Raw genomic sequence first — 15,490 nt, 5'->3', positions numbered from 1 at the left:
CCTTTTGACTCCAACCACAAAACTTTAGACAGACCTTCACTGAAGAATGTTCTAGCTTACTACACAGACAATATGTAGTCACAGATCAGAAAACAATGTGCAGTGGCCCTGTTTCCCTCTGACAGACACCACCTGCAGAACCTGACATGGTATAGCATTAAACACTCTTCTGAACCATGCATCTGTCTGGCTAAAACAGGAGGAATTCAAGCATGCATTTAGAATTAAGAAAAAGCCTAGAATTGTTCAGGTACTGCACAAGCTTTCTGGAGAAAAGATAAGGGCCTGAATATAGCTATTTCTTTGAGTTGTGCATTTTAAAATTCAAGAAAACACAGAAGCAGATTAATGTCCATCTAAGCCAAGTTTTCTTCGTGTCCCCAGTGCCAGGAAGAGGTGCTGTGTACAGACGGCTTGCAAGCCTGGCCTCTATGTGACCCTCTTCCCTACTCTTCCTCTGGTATCCACAAATATAAGACAAAGATTACTAGAGAACACCCCTCAATTCCTTGCCTTTAGTATCTCTTTAGGAATTCATCCAATCCCTGTCTTGAACTTGAAACAGATTTGGAAAGATATCTATCCTCGTGCAACTAAGTATTTTTACGTATTTTAAATTGTTCTACTAATAGCAGCTGAAATCGTAACAGTGCCAAATTTTTTATGCTTTCAATTCTTCTTATCTGTTCCAAGAACTTTTCCAAATCATCTTGTTTCCTCCCACAGGAACAATGCTTCTTCCTCGTTCATTGTTAACTGACTCCTCTAGGCCTATTTCACAGCAGAAATCATAATACGGGTCTAACTTCCCTCTGCTACACTTGATTCCACAAACTTTCCCCGTATCTGTCATACTTCTTCCTCACACAAAGATATAAATGCAAAATAAATGCACCTCAAAAATTCTCCAGAGTAGAGAAAATGCTGTACCTTTGCAAACACAGTCTTTCCTCCTCCTGCACATTTTGCACTGTGACTCATATCAGCTTAATATTATCCCTCAGCAAGAGCCATTAAAAACATAAATGAGCACAACATCTGGGAGAGTCAATAAACTACTATTCCAATTAATTTGTGCCGCACACTGATTCATCACATTTAGGCAGAGTACAAAAAGTGGAATTAATACCTCTCATTCATGATAAATAGGGAATCATGATAGTATTACACATCAAGCAAAAGGCCTCCCCCCCTCCTTTGTTGCCCCCATTTCTGTCCTACTATAATTTCTCTTTTGCCACTGGGATGCCCTTGCAGCAATGGTCACGCATCTCACTGGGATAAATCTCATGATGCTGTTGTGAAAAGCTGTCACTCAGTGCCTGTCCAGCACTCTGAGCATGACATAATACTGCCTACCTTCTTTCTTAGACAATAATTACAATAACTGCTATTCATAGAAATCTTTCTACGCCCCAAACAGGAAGTGAATGGGGGGGAGCAACACATAATTTATCCCTCAGGGTTTTAATATAATGAAGTTAATGCGTTTTCTTCAAAAATTCTGTCACTGGGGCACATAAAACACCACAGAAAAATGACTGATTAAATAAATAGCTCATTTTGATAGTTGCTGTATATCCTTTCATCCTCTGTTACTAATTTAGATTATTTTTAATGACTCCAAACTACTTCGAAAATATCTGAGAGTAGAATTTATCAAAAAAAGCCTTATGGATTTTTTTACAGTCTGTTGATTTATTTAATTTTGAGAGAAATGCTCTAGATGAAATGTATAACTAATAACTATTCCTCAAGAGCATACTTCATAAAATATTTCTTCTATGAAGAAGCCAGCTTTACTTCCTACAGATTATTAAGATAGAGTTGTGTCTGTCTCTCTTGGGATCCCTTAAGTTTACAATGACACTCCAAAAGCTGATTCTGAATGTTCTCCAAAGAAAGGCATTCATTTCCTTGTTTACCATGGAAACATCAGGAGTCTTGAAGCTGATCTTCCATGCTCTGATTATACATTTCCTAGTGGAATCCAAATTAAGAACTTCCATAGCTCTTATAGGGAAGAAAGAGACGCTTATTTTCATGAATTTTTATTAAACCCTTGAGCTTGAATAGGGTGCGCAACTTAGAGGCACAATCACTCCAGTGACCTCGGCAGTCAGTGGACTGAGCTGAATCACGTTCACCAGCTAAGATCTGCACTAATTAAAAAAGGGAACTATGGACAGCTGAACAGCTCCCTCCCGATGACTCCCTAGGAGCAGCCCGAAGGTGTCTGGGGAGATTCCGAGCCTCTGTGCCGTCTCCCAAGCCACACAGGAGGCCAGGTTAGCATCTCTTTAGATAACTACAGTGCTTTCCCTTAAATCTCTCTTCTCTGCCATGACACACACTTGGCTAGAGTAGCTTTGCAGCTTAGCTTGTAAATCTAGTCTTTCCTCCCAAGAAAAATTCATTCACAGCTGCCCTGTGTTTCTGGAGACTTTCTCAATGCCTCCACATCATGTTTTGCTATGCCTAACAAAGATGGACACTGATCACTTGAAACTACAGAAATTTTAAAAAATATTCTAATTAAAGATACAGATTGTTTCTTCCATTTATTATGTACTTGAATTACATACATATTAAACACAATTTTAAGTTCCTGAAAAAAAATCTTTCCACCTCACAAGATTTGGCTTCACTGACAATTTTTATAGAGATTTGTGTAGTTTTCAAAGAGACACTGGCAATTTTAGTCAAGTTTCTAACATTAACACCTGGAAGCAAAATCTAGAATATTAACAGCATGACAGAATGAAAAATGTGAAGAAATTATTTTTTCTTTATGTTATCCATTACTTCCTGATAGAAACTTCTAAAATATAACAGGAATTGAACTGATACAGAAATTACCCCCTTTGAATTTTTATACAGTAAATAAAGGAGAGTTCTCAAACAGGGAGAAATGAATTAACAGCTGTCCATCACATTTATCTTCTTTGATGGTAAGAGAAGATGACAACTGTACCCACTGGGTATGGTTTCACTGTCCTGCTATTGATTTTACCCTAATTTCTCAGGATACTTCTCTCAGTACAACTGTGCACAGATCTCTGCACTTTTATCTGTGTGGAAATAAATATGATGTTATCAGCTTCAAGTATAATTTATCTTTGACAATTATACTTTCATCTGTACAAAAGGAAGACATAAGGCTTCAGCGAGGAAAAAAATACACAATTCACAAACTCCAGGGCACAGCAGCAAACCTTTGTCAAGCACTGTGTAAAATGTTGTATTCCCAAAACTCTAAACACAAAATTTTAAGTTTAGAATACTAGACTCAAGTGTCCTTGAAGATCACCACATTATTTACTTCTAGGTGAAAATAATCTGTGGTACTAAAAATTCTTTGAAAATTGACACTTCCTCCTCTGACGCAAGTTTAAACAAACACCCTAAAATTCACTGAAATTTTATAACAGAAGACATCTGAAAACAAGAAAAAATATGCATCCTATTTTGGTATTTGAAAGGGAAAGGGAAATAACACATTTTCACAAATGGTTATTAAACAGAGGATGTGTTACTGTCCTGGTTTTGGCTGGGATAGAGTTAAATTTCTTCTTAGGAGCTGGCAGAGTGCTGCGTTTTGGATTGAGAATACTCTTAATAACACAGATGTTTTAGTTGTTGCTAAGTAAAGATCACTCTAAATCAAGAACTTTTCAATTTCCCATGCTCTGCCATTGAGGAGATGGACAAGAAGCTGGGAGGGAGCAAGGCCAGGCACAGCTGTCCTGAACAGGCTGAAGAGGTATTCCACACTATGGAAGTCATGCTCAGTGCATAAGCAGAGGGGAGATGGTCAGGGTCTGTTGATTACTGCTCAGGGATGTGCTGGGCATCCATCAGCAGCTGGTGAGCAACTGTACCATGCATCAGCTGTGTTTTCTGGGGTTTATACCTCTCTCCCCCTTTGCTTTCCATCATCATCATCACCACCATCACAGTATTGTTATTATTTTATTCCAGTCATTAAACTGAGAATTCTTATTGCTGTTATGTCAACCCATGTCTTTTACCTTTTTACCATTCTCCTTCCCATCACACTGAGGGATGGGAGGGTAGGGGCTAAACGAGCAGCTGTGTGCTGCTTAGCTGCCAGCTGGGGTTAAACCACGACAGTGACGTAAAGAGAATGTCCCGAAAATCATGTTCTCATCTACTCAGCAATGCTGATCATGCGTTTTTTTTCTTCAAGTGAAATTAAAGTTATTATAGACGAATTTCTGATTTCTAATGGATGGAAAGTGGTAAAGAAGCCAAGCACAGTGCTTGCAATGGCCAGTCAAGCAATGCCACAAATCAGAAAAATCACCTTGACATTTGCTGACCAAGTCTGCAAACGCAACTGCAAATCTGCACAGACAACCCAAACACAGAGAGGCAAAACAGCCTTAAAGGCACTCTCAGGACACTGGAAAACAAATCAAGGGCCTGAAGGGTTGAACAGGAGCAAAAGTGATAGTGGCTTGCAAAACTAAGATATGAATAAGTCTAAGAAAAGAGATGTTTTATACTAATGCTCTTTCCCTCTGTAATTTAAGAATGTAGCCTTACATGTCATGTCTAGAAACATATGAACCAAGATCCATGCATAAACACTCAAAAGATACAATGGAGGGAAAAAAAAAGAACAAGCTGAAGATACTTTTCTTAAACTGTTCATTGTGGACCAGTTTGAAAAATCCTTTAGTAAGGATTAATATTTTCTTCAGCTGCAGTAAAGAACTTCATTTTTTGCAAAAATATGCTTACTGTCTTCATATCTAATTTTCCTTTTGACTTCATGAGGGTTTTACAGCAAGAAATGTTTAGCATAAGCAGAAAATGCATGTTATTCGTATTCACAGTATCCAAGGTTATGTTGTGTATTGGGATATAGTGGCAGCAGTGACAGCCGGTTAAAAGATAATGTTCCTCTTCTATGGGAATTCCCATCATTTTGAAATTGCCTTTCATTCCATGAGAGAAGCTGTCATTTCAAAACAGATTACAGAAAGGACTAATAATATTAAAGCATCTTAATTTAAGTGCAGCTCTTTTTATTAACCTCCTTTCTGGCTTCAATGAGGCAGCTTGGGTTTTCAGAGAATGTGCTTCATAATTTAAGGGTTAATTAAAACTACTTTTTTCCATTTTAATCAGTTTCACAGCCTTGGGCTGTCATAGAGCTTGGTTCACAAATTGTAGGCTTCATGCACTCACAGATAGAGGCTACTTTTAAAACTATTTAATTACTAGCACTATTTATCATCACTGTTTTTATTCCTGTTAAGAGAAGCAAGAATGCTTCTTTGTAAAACAACAAGGCACAAAAGCACTAAAGCACAATCACTTTACTGACTTTTTCACTTCCTTGACCTTGCTGTCCAAACCTACTCTCCTACCTTCACTCCATGCAGGTGATTACCAGCTACCTTCCATCTCCATAGTTATAACCCCAAAGAATTGCAAATACCAGTTTTTGAGTTCATAAGGTTGCCCCAACAGAGGGCTGTAACATAACATATTCCCCAAATGGTAGTGAGAATAAAAAATTATATTCAGTCAAGCTGATTCCCTTACATTTTGCTGACTGCACCAACAGGCTGTACAATATACAAGCTTTAGCTCCAGCATGTAAATTAGAGTGTTTGATGTGGAAATATATGCACAAAACTAGGAAGCTATGAGGGAGGGAGAAAATGGCTCAGAGAAGAGCGCTACCACACAGCCTTCATTCTTTTATGACCACTGTTTGCCTAGACGGGAATTCTGTCTGTTCTACCATTAGTTTGAGTCTCATGTTCATGTTAGGCACTAAAACATCATGAAACAACCCTGCACTGTGCTGGTCATACTCTGAGAAGTGCACACCAACACTTACTACAATCTGTCAACAACCATTTTTGCAGGAGGTGTTACTTCACTGTGCCATACCAGGCAATTAAGGGAGCTACCTTGGCAGCAATCTCTCGAGAACACAGAGAAAAGAACTATGAGACCTAGAACTTACACTGGAAAGACTTTGAGAAAATAGATGGTTTCTTCAGTTTTGCTGTCTTCACTTTCAGTCTTGAAATCCGTAATATTCATTCAGAATCAGTTGTCTTTCCTCTTAGTGCCTTGGTCTCACTGCTAAAATGACTGAACTGAGCAACAAGAACAGACACTACAGAGAATCATCTCACTTGGTCTTTAATATTAAGTTTATTTTAACTTTTGTCAACATCTAGATATTTAGAGAACAACACTAATGATTCAGGTTGATTCAAGGCTTTGTCCAGGTTTTCACTTTGATTTTGGGAATCAAGTTGCCCAAAACTGGCTCTCATTTCCGAGACAATCGGGAGGAAAATGAAGCAGAAATGGTAGCTTGAAGAAAAGAAGTCAGACGAAGGCTGGAAAGAAGAGATGATCTGAATGGCAATGACTGCTTAGAACAATTACCTGAGTTCAGTGAAGGATCACAAGGAGCCCATGTGTAGCAAAAAGGGTTAGAGAGCTCCACCAAAAATTTGAACTTGCCACTGGCAGAGCCTGAAGAGCAGCCAATTTTGTTCTCAGGTCCTTCCCTCCTCCTCCATCCTGCATTTCCAGTTCGATGTTTCCACCCTCAGGAAATGGGAACATTATGTGCCACTAATACTTCAGCAGAACAGAAATAGTCTTAAGAGGAAAAGGGAAGGCCAAGCAGGTTATGGTAGAAAGATATTTCAGGCTCATAGCATCTCTCTCTAATGCATGTTTGTATTATTTTTCGTGCCAGAGATGAAAGCAACAACACATAAATCTCAGAGTTCATCCTGCCTCCTCAGTGTCTCAAAGGCTTATTTATATTTCAGTGTGGATGCTGGGGCTCGCTGCTCTTGTTACAACCACGTCCAACCTCAAAACCAAAGGATTACATTTAGAATGGAGTGAGTACAATACACCACTTCCTTTCCTTGGATATCAACCAGTCTTGGTTGTAACAGGGCAGATCCAAGATAGATTTTCTGTCAGGAAGGCAGTCCCTCCCGCAGTTGTTGGTAAGACTAGAATAACAGAAACGAAATGAGGGGGATGGGCACCTTTATTTAGACAACATCTGGCCTACAGCCCCTGGTCAAATGCAGGATTTTTGTCGGTGTATTTCTTTAAGCTTCCCTAGTAGTATTTTTAAATGTCATTACCAGTAGGGCTTCCATGACTTTCTACAGTCTACATGGACCTTTGCTGGAAGAAATCACACCTTAATACTGAACCCAAACCCATCTACTTTGGGCAATTTGAGCCAGCTCTTTCACTTTGGCCATCACATTGCCTGGGATCCCATCAATAGTCTTTTAGGTACTCCAGCTACTCCAGAGCAAACCCTTTTCACTCATCAGTAAGCTAGTGCTTTTTAATAGCATTTTAAAAATTCCCTGTAGTCACCTAATCACTTCTGTTGCTCTTCACTGAGCTCCCAGCTCATCAGTGCTGTGGCACAGAAGTTCACGCAGTCGAACACAAATAGTCTCTGTGCATTTGCATTAGTGCCATAAAGCCAGGGACCATCCAATTTCAACACCACAGGTTCAGAGGCACAAAAGAAAAAAAGCAGAAAATGCCAGGCTGATCTGCTATGATCTGGCTGGAGGATGGGAAAGCTAAACATTTTGGAAAAAAAAAATCATCTATAAACGAATTTTAAAATAACTTTCTGAGGGTTTAGGGCAAATTCTCCCTTCCCACTCTGATTTCCATATACACAATTCTTTTCAACACTATTAGATACAGTGACCTGGTACAGACCATCAGCCAAGAGAAGCAGGAAATGTACAACTATTCAATGGAACCTATTCTGATCCTTTCAATCAGGACTGTCCAGTAGGTGTTAATTTATTGAACAGAATAAGATCTGTTGTAGCTTAATTCTTTTAAAGAATTTAACGTTTTTATTTTTACGCGGTATCATGATTTGTTTTCTTTCGACTCCGTTATCACGCACACTTTTTGGGGGGAAACCCATTAGACATAATCAAAAAAATATATTTAGGAAAGCATTTTTTAAGCTATTCTTTCCAGGTAACAGGGATCTAGTCACTAATTGTTTTTCACAGAATCACAGAATGGTTTGGGTTGGAGGGGACCTTAAAGACCATTCAATCTTGATCCCCCTGCCATGGGCAGGGATCCCTTCCACTCGATCAGGCTGCTTCAAGCCCCATCCAGCCTGGCCTTGAACACTTCCAGGGATGGGGCATCCACAGCTTCTCCAGGCAACCTGTTCCAGTGCCTCACGACACTCTGAGTAAAGAATTCCTTCCTCTACACCAACCCTTCAAGTCTGAAGTCTTTCCTAGATGTTGTATTGCTTACATGCCCTTGCTGAAAGTCCCTCTCCAGCTCTCTCATATCCCCTTCATGTACTGGAAGGACACAGTAATGTCACTCCAGAGTCTTCTCCAGTCTGAACAATCCTAGCTCTCTCAGCTTGTCTTCAGGAGAGGTGCTTCACCCCTCTTCCTGGCCTTCTCTGGGCCACCCTCCCTTCAGGGCCCTCCATCTTCTATCTGAGGATGTCCTTAGCTCTTCCAAGAACCTGCAGCTCTCTGAGACCATCCAGAGCCACTTCTAATTCAAGACTGGTAAAATTATTCATGAAAAACACACAACTGTCAACACCATTCTTGCAGTCTGAGTTAAGAGGACTTCTGACTGAAACAAGGAGCACAAGTCATGCATCATTCCCATTACGTTATTTCACCAAATGTCTTTCTGGTGCTCAGCCTGGGGCCCCAAGCAAAAAGGTAGCTACAATAAGGCTCAAAATGAAGAGTAATTACTCTTCAGCATCTGACTCCACATACATGTCCCAGCAGAACAAGGCACGTGCAAACCAAGAAAATTCCCTCTGTCAAGCCTCTATCTATCCCCTAAGACTTTAATAGACTGCTGATTTATACTCAGGTCACCAGGATCTGTTCTCACATCACGTGGTACTGCATCTTTATGTATTTCTAACACTGTTAGATACTGGAAGAAGAGAAGACCACTAAGATCCTCTCTGCACAAGCAATGAAACAAACATTCCTCAAGAGAACTATTCCATTCCTGATACCATAGTGTGGGACAACACATGCACCAAACAGAATTAGCAAACTCACTGAAAAGTGAAAATGTCACTACATATTTGCATCCCCATTGCTGCTGGCACCAGCTGAAAGCCTACTGACATTAGGAACGGAAGGGACCATCTGGGAGACAACTGCAGGCACACATCCCAATCCAGCTGTGCTTCCAGCAGCTTCTTCCTGGCTCAAACCCAAAAAGGAGTAATTTCAAACATCTTCCTGGTGCAGAAAGCCTTCCAGATTCTGCGTACCGGAATGAAATTGATCCTAGCTGTGAGTGAAACCTAACATTTGAAAATTCAAACAGTCTCATAAACAGTCCAGTTTGAATTTTCAAACTGAAATTATTCAAAACCTGCTAAGAAATCTCTGTAATACTGTCCCTCTTGTGACATCCCACTCTTCTTAGAGAATAGTTAAGAAGATCAGAGAGTTCTGCCAAGGAACCATGCTTCCATTTGCAGACATACCCAGGATCTGAGAGAACCTGTGGTAAGCCTGATGCTAAAGGCTTCCACACAGGCGTCTGTATCCTACACACTGCCTCTGAAGTGGTCAGCTGGGCCAAGCAGATTCATATCATGTGAGTGTTTTGCAGTAAGTGGGAGAGAGATCAGGTCATTTAGGGAGCTTTGAAAGCTTTACAGTAACTTGGAGAAACATCGGTATGCTGAAACAGAAATATCTTACAAAGAGCCAGTAGTTCTCAGTCTCTAGCTTCTAGGGTTTAATTACATGATTTAGACACGTTGGATATTTTCGGGAGACATGGCACAGAGCAAAAAACTGTACTTGGAAACTGCAGAATCAGCAGAGGAATCATTTACTTGGCAAGCTCAAGGAGACAGGGGAAAAAAAAAAAAGAAAAGCCTGTCTGAAAATGAAGTCATGTATGTTTCAATGTGCAGGTCTGGGCTGGTGAGAATTTCCATCCTAAGGTGAATCAAGACCTCAAGGATTCAGCTTTCATATGTAAGACTGTACTTTTGAGGCTGGATAGGCTGTGTTCTTACGGTACCCAGCATCTTCTCTGCTACCAGGACAGCCTATTTTCCGCTCCTTGCCCGTAGCTGTGTGCACACACAAGCATGCGCACACGCGCGTGCACACGGGAGTGGGGGTGTGCATGTGAAATGTTTCAACAAAAATCTTCTTGACAAGCAGGTCTGAGTAGCAGAATGCACAGGGGCCTCTGCAGGCATGGAAAATTGAAACCAGTGACTAGAAGAGCTTTTGTCAGAAGTGGTCTCAAGAACAATCTTCAAGTAGGACCTCTGTGACAGAAGCATCAGCTTCTTTTTAAGCGACTTTTTAAAAGGCAAGACAGTGCCTTCAGTATAAAATAATGTGCCAGGATCTCCAAAAAGTGCACACATTTTAATTGCATTTTTTAAAACACAACATATATTAACAGTACACTCCCTATAAATTTTTATTTCTGGTGGCAGAGGAGTATTTCTTGAAAGCACAACACACACCTCTGAGAAGGAAGTACTAGTGTAGTTGTTTGTTAAGTTTAAAACTCCTCGTATAAATCAAGTGTGAGAAGAGTGACAACATGAAATGTTTTTTTGCTGCTCACATGTTTGACTGCTATGGCTGACACGAGCAATTAAGGAGCTTTTATCCTTTTGGGGGTCTATCTGCATAGCACAGTTGGCAGCACTGGAGAAAGAGAGCTAGTTTGCTGTTGTACAACATCTACAGAATTATTTACAAAATACACCTGTGTTACACTTGTGTACACCCCTGAAGCCCATGACACTTTATGGTTACCTGCCAAAGAGCAATTATGGAGAAAGGAGTGATATCCAGCCCAGGATTTATCAGGTAGAAGCTAAAGTATAAGGTCATAATGAGTAGGAAAACCGCTGAATGTGTGGAGTCAGTAGCTGGAAGAAAACCTTACCTGTATTTCTGTAAGGTGATACAAAACTTGCTAACAAAATCAAAATCAACAGCAAGATGTAACATCAATCTAGTATTAAATCAGGTTTAAGGAACAAAAATAACAGCAAACAAGACTAAATAATGATAATGTTATAGGGGATCATCAGTTTCCCCCTAAACCTTTAATCAACTTCTCACAGAAATAAGTCTTTGAGCTTTTAGAAAAAAATCACGTTTATAACCAAAACCAGCCAATCTGTAATATTCTTAATAAATACTTTTTCATAACAGCATCCTTTTTAGAAGACACTGCCCTCTTGTTTGGTAGCTAAATGACATTATAAAGCTCTAGCTTGACCACACACACCAATTTGTACTTCTTCCACCTTCTATTGTTTATGTGTGCAGTAAACATATGCAACATGGCCACAAAAATGAAAAATAAAAATATATTGTGTAACCTTAAGTGTACTTCAAACGTACTCTGCACTAATCTGTAGGGACTTCAGGTTAACCCTCTGCACAGGGACTGCAGATGGACAATGAAATACAAGGAAACCAAGGTTTTAGGGAGAGCAGATCTGGAGAGAGGAGCATTCCTGAACCAGAGAAAAAGCAAGCATAAATCTTCTGACAATCCAGGGGAAGGAACGTTGGCCAAAAAACAAATCTGTCTTAATTGGAGGCACACAAGATAAGGGGGGAGAAAATACACTCATCTCTTACATGACTCTCTGCATATGGCACATGCAGTATCAGAGGGGAGAAGGGGAAGCCATCTGCACCTGGGCACAAAGAGGGATGTACACAGTGAATCTGTACAGGCATAAAGAAGACAATTCTCAGTGGACTGAGGCATGAGCTCCCTTGTCAGACACATCTGCTGGCAGCCTATGGGAGCATGCTGGAGAATAAGCAGCTGTCTCCTTGGAGCCACCAGCTGCCTTCCCTCCAAAAAGGATTTACACTGTGCCATTGGTCAGCCTCCAAGTAAAATACAGAAGGCAAAGACAGTAGCAGCCTTGGGCAAAAGAAAAGAGAATAGACATCTCCTCCCCAGCCCTCTCCAAAAAGTCTCCACAACCTAAGCTGTTCTTGCCACAGATAACAGCTTGGAAGAGCTGAGAACTTCAGAACAATGCAAGAAAACATGCCTTTCTGTGGGGTTTCGGTGATGAAAATAGAAAGACATACAATCCGACTTCATACAATATCCAGTGCCCCAAAGTGATGCTGTTCCCATGTATCAAAACACACGGCCATGCAAATAATTCTGAGCAGCTCAGTGCAAGTGCAAGAATGTCAAATAGGACAGAACTCAGAAATCAAGAAAAAACGTTTAGTGGCTAGAGGGGCACACAAGTCAAGGAATTAAAAACTGCACATGCGTAATTTAGCTAAGAGAGCGTACATGCAAAAAGCAGTAAAGGAAAGGATGCAATTATGTGCAGTTATCTGAAGCCTGCCAATACATTAGTAAAGCAAACTGAAGTAGGGCAAGGTGTTGAATTTAGCGAGTGAACTTCTAGAGAAAAACAGTATTTTTTTTTCTGCAATTAAATGGGGAGACATCAAAAGAGGATTATTAGGTTGGAATTATTTCAAACTGGGAATGAAGAATAGCCAATAAATCTTGTATTAATGGCTTAGGGCAGGTGGATCAGCTCTGACTAAACAAGAGGTGTACCCACATCCAGTTCCATGTTTCGGATTAGAACCCATATAACAATGAAAAAGGAAGCCTCCTCCTTCACTGCATCTGAGGCTACAGATTTGCCTCTGTAACAGATGTATGCGGCGGCAGCCAGCTCTCCTTGACTTTGTTGTTTCCATTTGCCCTCTCACTCCACTTCACCATGAATCCATATGAACTGGTATCATTGCTAGTGAAGGATGCCCCTTGGGAGATTTCCTTCCCCATCTTTACTCTATGACTTCTGGAACCTGTAGGAAAGGGAGGCGATACTCACTCTCCTCCCCAGCCAAATGAATGTGGTAACAGCAAGAGAAACTTCAGAGTAAGTGAAATCATCTCAGTGTATCCCACAAAAGGCAAAATTAAAATTACCCATCACAACAGCCCCTCCCACATTCACAGATTTATTTAGTTTGAGTAGTAGTAACTTGCATCATCTCCTTGAAAAATAGCCTAACATGGCTTTTCTCTGCCACAAGCACTCATACAACCATCTGTCCCCCACAGGAGCGCTGAGCAACCCTACCCACAGACAAGGCCACACAGCCTCCCCTGTGTCGTTCCACGAGGATCGGGAACCCACAGCAGCATCCATCGAGCCCTACTTCAAAGGCAGCATTTCCCTAGGGCTCTTCAGGGGGCTAGAGAGAGGGGAAACACCGCTCACGGGAGCGGTGCAAGCGCACCGTGGCCGTGCGGAAGGGCTCTGGGGGTAATCCCTGTGAGCGGAGAGGCCGTGACCCGACTCCCCACCTCTGTCCTGCCGTGCCCACAGCCGGCACCTGACAGCAGAGGCGCGCTCGGGGGAGCGTCCCGGTAACGCAGCCTTTCGACAGCACACGCCGGCAAAGGAGGAAAAAAACATCACCTGCGGACTTTTAACCCCTTCCGAAGTAGTCCTCGTTTGTTCTGTGCCCCCTCCCCCGGATGGCAGAGACCCGCGGGTACCCGCGACCACGTCCCGCCGGCTCCGAGCGCCCCGGCCGGACTCACAATGCCCGTCCTCGCCCGCCGCCGCGGTACCTTGTGCAGGACTCCAGCAACACCCCCTCCACTTCCCAGCATTACTCGAGCGGTGTTCGCAGGAGCCCTTCCCGCTAGAGACGTGCCGCCCGGCCTCCCGGCATCAGAAAAGTTGGACAAAGACCATTTTCACCGCGCGAGTTGCACCATCCCGGCGGGCCAGCGCCGCTTTGTCCCCCGGCCCCGGGCACAGCCTCTGGCCTCGCTCGACGTCTTTCAACAAGTCGGATGCTTGTGAGCAGTCCCGATCCTTGCGCTCCCCTCCAGGCCCTTCGCTGGGAATGTCCTCTCCCCGCCCAGGTTCCCCCTCCTGCAGGAGTCTCTCTTCTTCTCGCTTCCCAGATCTGCCTTGTCCCTTTCTCCGGGCTCCTCTCTCTCTCTCTCTCTCTCTCTCTCTCGCTTTCTCTCGCTTTCTCTCCCCCCTCCCTCCCTCCCTTCCTCGCCGTGCCCCTCCTCCATTCTCTCTCCGCCCCCCCGACCTGCTTTCCTTCGCAGAAGCCCAGCGACGGCAAATGGGGGTGGGGGCGCTGCGGGATCCCGCACTCCGAGGCGGCTGCAGCCACTCCTGTCACTTCCGCGGCCATCGCCATCCTCTGTGCCTCACGGCCCGCCGGCTCCCCCGGCCGCCGCCAGCCTCCCCTCCCTCCCCTCGGAGCCGCTCCGCTGGGCGGGTCGCTGGGCGGCACCGGCTTCCCTCCGCGATCCCAGGCTGTGCTGCCGAACCCCTCCCGCTTCCCCCACCCAGCCTCTTGGAGAAGGGGGTTTTCCAAAAGGGTCTTCCCTCACCGCCGGCTCTCCGGGGATCCCGAGCGTGGCCGCAGCTGTGCCCGCCCCAACCTCTGCTCAAGCCCCAGCCCCTGCCAGGGTCAGGTCAGCAAGGACAGCGTGGCCGCACAAGATTGATCCTTGGTCAGTCTGTCTTGACGCTGTTGAAATCCGTGTTACTGTGTGCCATCTCCTGTTGGTCTGCATAACCCAGCCCCAAGTTCGTGCATCTGTGCTTCCTTGTACTCCACCTCCAAAGCTTCCTCTCCACTCAGCCCTGGTGAGGCGCCCCTGGAGTGCTGTGTCCAGTGCTCGGCCCCTCAGTCCAAGAGTGACACGGAGCTCCAGGAGCGGGTCCAGTGGAGGACTACAAAGATTATTAACAGTACCTTTCTTACGAGGAAAGGCTGAGGGAGCTGGGCCTGTTCAGCCTCGAGAAGAGATGTCTGAGAGGGGGCTCAGCAGTGTCTGTATCTGCAGGGAGGGTGTTGGGGTGGATCCAGGCTCTCCTCAGTGGTGCCGAGCACTAGGACACAGGGCAATGGGCAGAAACTGATGCACGGGAAGTTCCAGCTGAGTATGAGGAAGAACTTCCTTACTGTGCGGGTGACTGAGCGCTGGGATGGATTGCCCAGAGAGGTTGTGGAGCCTTCCTCACTGGAGATATTCCAGAACTGTCTGGACACAATCCTATGCCGTGTGCTCTGGGATGACCCTGCTTGAGCAGGGAAGTTGGAGCAGATGACCGCTCCTGTGATCCCTTCTGACCTGACCCATGCTGTGATTCTGAGAAACATCACAGAGGCGAGGTGCTGCCTTGATTCTAGGTATTGACAAACCTCAGTTGTGAGGGTGAATCAAACGGGATTTCTCAGTTCTTCGAAGGAGAGAACCTCACCTTCCGATGTGGAAACAGAGGACTAAAAACATCTTTTTTGGCAAATCTTTCTGGGTGTCTCCTGTTTCCTGCTAGTGCAAGAACGAGAGTCTACCTACTCATTCTGGAAATGTCACTGGGCTGAAT

General features: G+C 43.5%; 1 protein-coding gene across 6 annotated transcripts in view; it reads right to left on the bottom strand.

The window, feature by feature from the left end:
- The window catches only part of EPHB6 (EPH receptor B6), a 68,136-nt gene extending 53,163 nt beyond the window's left edge, over positions 1 to 14,973 (bottom strand). For 2 of the 6 annotated variants that reach the window (XM_086882546.1, XM_086882550.1), the window contains exon 1: positions 14,488 to 14,973. The gene's annotated coding sequence lies outside the window, so the exon portion shown is untranslated. The other 4 variants (XM_086882545.1, XM_086882549.1, XM_023939347.2 and 1 more) reach the window with 3 other exon arrangements.
- Between the last annotated feature and the right edge of the window lie 517 nt (positions 14,974 to 15,490).

The sequence above is a fragment of the Cyanistes caeruleus genome, chromosome 3 (genome assembly GCF_971803275.1).
Source record: "Cyanistes caeruleus chromosome 3, bCyaCae1.hap1.1, whole genome shotgun sequence".
Classification (NCBI taxonomy): domain Eukaryota; kingdom Metazoa; phylum Chordata; class Aves; order Passeriformes; family Paridae; genus Cyanistes; species Cyanistes caeruleus.
The sequence above is the reverse complement of the archived record's forward strand: the minus strand, read 5'-3'. Positions and strand labels throughout refer to the sequence as shown.